The sequence below is a fragment of the Megalobrama amblycephala genome, linkage group LG17, assembly GCF_018812025.1.
Source record: "Megalobrama amblycephala isolate DHTTF-2021 linkage group LG17, ASM1881202v1, whole genome shotgun sequence".
Lineage (NCBI taxonomy): Eukaryota > Metazoa > Chordata > Actinopteri > Cypriniformes > Xenocyprididae > Megalobrama > Megalobrama amblycephala.
The window spans coordinates 3246575-3255123 of NC_063060.1; positions in this window are offsets into that span (position 1 = coordinate 3246575).

The following is an 8549-nucleotide window of genomic DNA, read 5'->3' on the forward strand; positions in this document are numbered from 1 at the left end:
AATTACTACAATACAACTATATAAATTCTAGTAAGGGTGGGTCATGAAAAGTTTAAAAAGCTCCCTAATAATTGTTGGCGCAAGATGATGTCTGTCCTCTTTTCAGACTTTTGTTAATTTTGTCCATCAGTCTAGATCACGTTTGACATTCTATATAGCGTTTCAAAGTGTTTAACTCTCAATAGAATTCAAATGGATCGCAAATTTTATCATCAGTGTCGGGATGGCTCGTGGAAATCTTATAAAACTTTTGGAGCTTAACGATTCAGAGTAGCAGCCTAGTATGTTTCGCGTTTGATTCGCGCACTAATACAATAAATAAACAAGGCTTCATTTGCGCTGATGGTCTTTTCAGTTTGTACGGGAACTTAGCGCTTATAAACGCTCTGAACGCATGATGTAGGCTATATAATTAATTAATAGTCTTATTTCCTCACCACCATATTTCTCACGCCGAGACCGCTGCAGTGAGAGAACTGCGCTCAATGCACCGCTCAAAACACCGAGCGGCTTTGATCGGAGATCTCTCACTGCAGCGCGAACATGCACTGTGAGGCCTGGTTTTTAGCCGATGATGAGCGGGGAAAAGGTAGAATGGCAGAAGTGCTCATGCACCAATTACAACAAAGAATCGCGACTTTACACAACAGCATTGGACACACAGTTAAAGGATAAGTTAACAGGACATTATTTTATGGACTTTCGAAGCAAAAAACAAGTGGGTATACGCAAATACTGATCCTTAGAAGTCGTAATACGCAAACAGCCCTGAGCAAAAAGTAAGCATACGCGTATACGTGCGTATCGCCCCGACTACACCACTGCTTACAGTACATGTACAGCATAACTGACTGTAAGAGCTGTAATAGTGCACGTCTGTGTTTCTGCTCTACAGTACACACACACACACACACACACACACACTGTGTTTTCATGTTTTATGGGGACTTTCCATAGACATAATGGTTTTTATACTGTACAAACTGCATAACCTATCCCTCTACATTAAACCTACCCATCACAGAAAACTTTCTACAATTTACATTTTCCAAAAACATAATTTATTATTACCCCCTCTCCCCCATATATTGTATACCCCCCTCCCCTAGCCCTAAACCTACCCACCACCACACAAAACTTTCTGCATGTTTTGAATTTTAAAAAAAATTAGTTTAGTATGTTTTTAAGCCATTTGGTTTACGATGACAAGGGAAGTGTCCTCATAAACCATGTTTACATTGTAATGCATATGTCATTACAGACATTTGTGTAGGCTACTCATAAACCACATATACCTGTACACACAAACACACCAATAAAGTTATGTTAAAAAAACCTGAAATATCTGCCTTCTCCACATTAGCCTGTACAATTAAGTGTTGCATCCTATATCAAATATCCCTGAAAAGTATTAATGCTATATTTTCAGTTTCATTTTTAGCTATACATCTACATTAACCAGTTTTTAAAGGTGCTCCTTCCAAAGCCAGAAGTGGCCTTGTTTTTTATGATATTTAGAGCATATTTGCTGTGTCAACTGTACCGTATATTTACCAACATTGGCCCTAATTGTTATTAACTATTAACATGCTTACTGTTCCATTTTGAGCTTACACCCTGGTTGGCCAGTGCTGACTGTGCCATACATATGCCAAATGTGGTCCAAAGTTGGAGTAATGGAGTACAGTTGGAGTTCACTTTCAGAATCGCCAATGATTACACTCCGTCATCTTTGCCAAAACTGGTCCAGATATGTTTTAGGATATCTGGGCCACATTTGCTGCATTATATGTGGGCCAGTTTAGTCTTACATCCTGGTTAGCCAGTGCTGACTGTGCCGTACATTTGCCAAATGTGGTCCAAAGTTGAAGTAATGTATCTGGGCCATATTTGTTATGCCATGTGTGGGCCACTTTAGGTTCACATTCAGAATCGCCAGTGATTACTGTTCCAAAAGTTTGCCAAAACTGGCCCAGTTGTGTTTTAAGATAACTGGGCCACATTTGCTGCATTATATGTGGGCCAGTTTAGGCTTACAGCCTGGTTAGCCAGTGCTGACTGTGCCGTACATTTGCCAAATGTGGTCCAAAGTTGGAATAATCTATCCGGGGCATACGTTTTATGCCATTTGTGGGCCACTTTAGGTTCACATTCAGATTTGCCGGTGATTACTGTCCCAAAAGTTTGCCAAAACTGGCCCAGATATGTTTTAAGATAACTGGGCCACATTTGCTGCAGCATATGTGGGCCACATTTGGTTTAAAGCCAGATTAGCCATTGTTGATTGTGCCACATTTTTGCCAAAGATGGCCCACATTTGGTTTGTGATATTTGGGCCATATTCATTATTTATCACATGGGCCACTTCAGGCTCACATTCAGATTACACATTGCCGTAAGTGCCACATCTTTGCCTAAAAAGGCCCACATGTGATTTGAAATATTTGGGCCATATTTGCCATGTTACATGTGGGCCACTTAAGGCTCACATACATTTTGTCCGGGCCATAAGAAGGCCTGCAGTGCCGCATCATTGCCTAAAGTGGCCCACATCCGTTTGTCTGGAAAATGCAGATCAGGAATCAAAGTCAAGAGATCTAAAAGATACACCAAATCCTAACAATCACTTTATCACATACTTCTCAGATTGTAAAATACTAGAAGCGTTAGTTGGTTGGATGATCAAGTTGAGAAAGCTGCTGAATAGGCTGCGTTTCAAAAGGGAAGAACTGCTGGCACTGAAAAGAGTTGCAAAGCTACTATATCCACCATAGATGGGTTTGTCATTGTAAAATCTCTTTGAAGCTGACATGACAAGTAGATCAAGTAATTAAACTTTTCGAAGGGTCTAGTACATGCAGTAAAGATTAAAACTAACGGTAGTGTTTTAGACTTGTTAAAAGCTTTCTTTTATTGCGACAAATGATTAAGGGGAGTAAGAGTTTGTGGTTGTAACATTGTCACAATTTATTATCAAATGTTTGTAATATGGCTCCTTTATGTATTTTGTGTAATTGTTATGTCTGCCTGCCATAAGCAATTAAGGGGCCGGTGTGTAGGAGCCATTTTAATGTAATTCATGTCTTGTCCATTGGGTGTCACTCTAATGTGGCTGTATATTTAGAGCACGGGGTTAATGAGATAACAGGTGTGTTTGGTGGCTGTCCGTGCTAACCGTGCTAAGCCATACCTTGTTTTACTGCACAGATGATTGCTTACGTGTTGACCTGGATTATGGATAAAGTGTTCTGTCCGCAAGGTATGAACTTTATGCTTAAGAACGAGAGCTCACAGGAAACTGATTGGAAGCAGTGTTTATTGACTGGAACAAAATAAAGAGACAGTTTGCATTTTCACATCTGCGACTTAATGGGCACACGTGATTAACGTTGCTTACTTGCCACCGACACCAGCGGCTTAATGGAAGACCGTAATAAAATGTGTGACTACAATTGTTACAGAGACTCTGACAGGAGGATGTTAGTGAACCAAAACACAAGACGCAAGTGAATGTAGTGATCATGAAATGATATCAGAGTTATGGCAAGAATAGAAGTCTGAACTTAATCTCACTGATTCTTGAGAGAAGAGACAAAACATGTTTGAGATGTTAGTTTTTATTATTTCATAACACATTATTATAAACTGATATATTTGTAGACAAAGGTCTCAGCTAATGAACAGGTTTTTCTGAAAATGTTTTCTTCTAAAAATGTACTTCAGAACTTAATTTGTGTCAACTCCGTCAGACACATTAAAAAGATGCTATTTTAATTTGATCATCAACAACAGTGTAAAATACACATGACAAATATACAGCAGTAGCAGTAAAGTGAGATCTGTGTGTCTCTGAGAGAAATATAAACAATAAAGCCTTACAAATAAGAGTTTTACAAATCTGACACTGAAAGAGAAGCTCACACTAAAACTAATGCTGTTGAGTATCTGAGCTTCATATTTATATTATTTTATTTAATCAATCCATAATAACTGAGTTTAGAGCTGAATTCAAACTTGATCTGACAGTAAAATAGGCTAATAGGCATATTATCAAAATAAACGAAGATTATCATAGAATGGTCAGCTGAAGTAAGCACCTTATGAACTGGGAATAAATACAAACTGCACAAAACTACAAATGTACATATTTATTTGTGTTACGATTTTTTTCTTATCAAAAAAGCGAATGACTCTTGACACCTGTGCAAGAGTTCACATTATTTGACTCAGAATATGAAGCAGTCACGTGGTTGTGTGCGAAAACGAAGCTTCGGATGTCATAGATCATGTGGTAATGACAAAACGAATCAAGCTCTAATACAGTGCTTCACTGTGCGATGTTTTCACTGGCTGCATGTGCTTTGATACCACCAAATCATTACAGAAGACTTCATCATTATAAGATCATTATGGATCCAGCAGTTGCACTAGTCCGTATGCATCAAGGTATCCTCACACTTGAAGAACACATTCACTGTAGGGCTGTACAATTAATCAAATATCTAATCGCGATTACGATTACGGATGCCACGATTTCGTCATCGTTCAAAGGCGCGATTACAAGGAAAAATCTCCACTTACTCTATTCTGCATGTTTAAGAGGTGTGTTATGAGCATGTCACGTTTTGAGAGGCGAATCACAACTACAGAGTGTAAAAGGCATAGGCGTAATTCGCGGGTGGGACGTCCCCACCACTTTCTGCTTAACGCTGCTGCGGCCGGAGACTCTATTCGTTCCGGTGAAATCACAAAACAAAATGCACATAAACGTGTCCCTGCTCTTGATATACAATCACTGATGAACATCTTTGGTTTTAATTAGAAAAAAAATAAAATGAATTACACAAGGGCGGATTAGAACCCAGAACTTCTGGCACTGAACAAAAATTCTGCAACTAGTCCATCAGGACAATCTAGTAGCCTAATGCTTGCCGATCCACGTATTTATTGGCTGATATAAATATTCTTTGTAGTGGTAAAGGAAGAGATGTCATATTGATCACAAGTTCAGTATGGAGTACCGCAAGGCTCAGTACTAGGACCGTTGCTTTTCACTCTGTACATGCTACCCTTGGGAGATATCATTAGGAAGCATGGCGTTAGTTTTCACTGTTACGCTGATGATAAATTCTATTCATTCCTGCAGATTTCGCACTCACACGAAGCGCAGACACATAATAAAGCCACCTTTGAAATACTAGTGCCAAAATAAGCTCTTTTTCTCAGTTTATTAATGGTCAAATACACTCAGAAACAATGTCACAATGCCCATCTTGGTGAGTATTAAAGGGGTGGTTCAGTGGTTTATTTCTAGGCTTGATTGTGTTTTTGGGGCGCAGTTTAACATGTCTTAATGCTTAGGTTTTTTTAAAAACGCTGTATTTTTCATATATTTTACTTTTATTCTACACCTGTTTCCACTGTCATATGAACGGCTCGTTTGACTTCCTGGTTCTACGATACCACTCCCTCCAAAACATGTAATGTGCTCAGATTGGTTGGCAGGTTGGTAGCTGGCCCAGTGTATCTGATTCGCTGAAGAGTCCAGAAACGCCACGCCCCTTACCATCCGTTGTTACGCGCTTCAGTGGAAATGTAAATGATGGCGTCTATATTGCTGTATCAAATTGAGCCGAATCAGATCCAGATGAAGAGGGTCAGGCATAACCTCTCCAATTGCAGCTTTTAAAGGACTTTTATGAATGGTATTTGTGTTAAAGTGTTTAGATATGCTGTCACTGCTGTTTGTTAGCTTTCAATATACAGTTTTATCCTGAGTAAAGCTTTACTGTAGCCGAATACATGACTGAGTAGTCGCATTTTTGTAAAGGTAGCATTTAATTTATAGCATGAACAACTGATTGTCTACGAACATAGATGTTTGTTAAAGTACGTAATAGAATTTAGCTAACTGGCTAGTGGAGCAAAAACAAGTTGGTTTTTGTATATGTCCTTGATGCAACCAAAAATAGCAACAGAACTATACGTTTAAAAGACATAATAAGACAATAAAACGTACAGTTTGAAGCCGATAAACGGCAGCTTCTGCTTTTAAAGTGGGAACTGCTTCATCTGTCAGTAAAAGTCTTTGTGCAAATCCAGCATTGAACTCGTGTGGATTCTGGAAGCTTCTTCAGCGCCGCATCACAGATTATAATGGGCTCTATTATCTTTTGATGCGCGTCGCTCGCGTCCGGTGTACACAACTCTTCCGCTTCCACATGCTGCGCGGCATGGCCTCGCCCACTTTGTTGCGTGTTCCCGAGGGCGTGTTTTGCAGGGTTTATGATGTCACCAACCCAGGAAGAAGCTTGTTGTAGTCCAAACCGGTCGATTTTGTAGGCATTAAACTGCCATAACTTCAAAAGACAATATCTTCGTTTGCATTGAACTTTCAGCGCTGTAACTTTGCAGATACTGTTTATGCTCAAGCAGCAACATTACACACTAACTAAAGTTAAAAAAGTGAAATCGCATTGAACCACCCATTTAAAGTAAACACAGTTCAGGAAGAATGTGTGCATGCGTTCGTCATGTCTTACAGGGACAGTAGCCGAATAAACGTGCCGCTCTCTCTGTTGTTAATGTTAATCAAACAACAAAAGACAAAGAAAACATCACTTACTGCTCTTGACTGATTAACTTCTGAAACTTTAATTGATTAATCTGTATTTACTTTTTTCAATGAAGATTCCGTCAAACCATGGTCCATTTATTCAGATTCTTAATGATTTTCATATAGCAAGTTATTGACAACATTATTTCTATTATACTTAATTTTTTGAACATATCTACACAGGTTCTGTCTCGCGCACAGACGCGCGTGCGAGCCTCTGAAAGCATTTGGCTGCAGAAAGACGCGTTCGGCGTGTGCACTGCGCTCTAGTGGACTTTTGTTTTCAAGCACTCAGTTCACTCTCGCATAAGCTGTTTTCAGCACACACTGTCCGTGCCATCACAACAATTGAGCTGCACGTGGACGTCCGCAAACCCTCCTAATGACGAAAATTTTGCGATATGCGGACGGTGCGCGGACACTTTGGTGTTAAGCCCGTAATAGCGGCCCCCAATCCACCCGGGCCCATATGTACGTGCATATCCAGATGCCACTGACTTTGTTTCTTTATTCAATTTCTTACCTGATTACTACTGTTAGACCTACCTGAAAAAAATAAAGCAGTCTATTTAATTTCTATCTTTATTCTAATGTATTTATTTGTGCTATTGTTAGTAATTTGTTCATTTGTTCTTATTTTAATACTGTTTACTTGTCTTTTTTAAATTCAATTTACCATTTGAAATCAAGCTTCCTTGTGCTGTGTAACAAAATTACCCCATTGTAAAAACAAATACATTGAGTTAGCAAATATGTGAGATAATTGTAATGGTAACTGATCAACGTTTATATGAAAAAAAGCTTAAAAGCTTTATCTTATAAAGCGATCTCTTCAGAAGAAATTTTTGATTGCCTAGACTTTCAACAGATGGACAAAAATATATACATTAAAAATATCTATATGACAGTATATACATTGTTTTTTTTTTCATGGTATTGAAAATGGTATCGAATATCAGTTCTTTTCAAGATATCTTATTAAAGTTAGAAATTGCAGTACCATGACAACACCACAGCCTATATATTTACTCCACGAACTAACTCTACAAACATGGAAAAGAGTGATAGATGGACCTCTCGACCTTACGCTGAGGAGAAAATCCAGTGCAACTTTGAGCAGACCAAGCAAAACATGATTATTGCTTCAAACAATAAAGCTATTCAAAATATCATTCAATGTAAATTGTGATAATCTTAATTAATAATCGCAATTACAATTTCAAGGGAATAATCGACAGTTATTTGTCATAATCGTGCATCCCTAAACTGAAGCCATAAAAACACATTTAAAACTCACCATCCAGACGCCACAAACAGAGCAAAACTAACTTGAGAAACATTTTCTTCATCGGTTCACTGAAAAGCCCACGATAGTAACTCTTAAAATGTCTGAAAACCCTCAGATTGATCTGAAACACACTGAACTGTGATATTTATCTGGTTGTGTGTGAATCCTCCCCCATCCTCAGTTTCCGTTCACACGTTCATCTGCTTTAACATCACGAAAATCAACAAGCTTTTGAAGATTTTTCATTTTTACATGAATTCTGGGCCTGAATGAAACTAACAGCAGAAGAGTGAAATATTGCACTAGATATCTGAATCTACTGGTGTGTTATTTAGTGCTGTGATCTGGTGTAAGGTGGAACTCCTACAGCGGTTCAGACTGTAAGGTTTGCCGAGCGACTAAAGAAACTGCATCAGTAAGATGTTAGAATACTGTACATTTCTTGTTTATTACCACCCACTGCAACTTATACCAATGACGGAAATAAGCGCAGTTACAATAGCAAAATATGTGGGAGAGCGTTGCTATAGTGTGACAATATTGTATTGCAATAGGGAGCACATTAACATTACTAAATCAAAACTAGTTAGCACATCATTTGTAATTGAAAGGGTTTAATGACAATATCTGATTATGGTTACACTT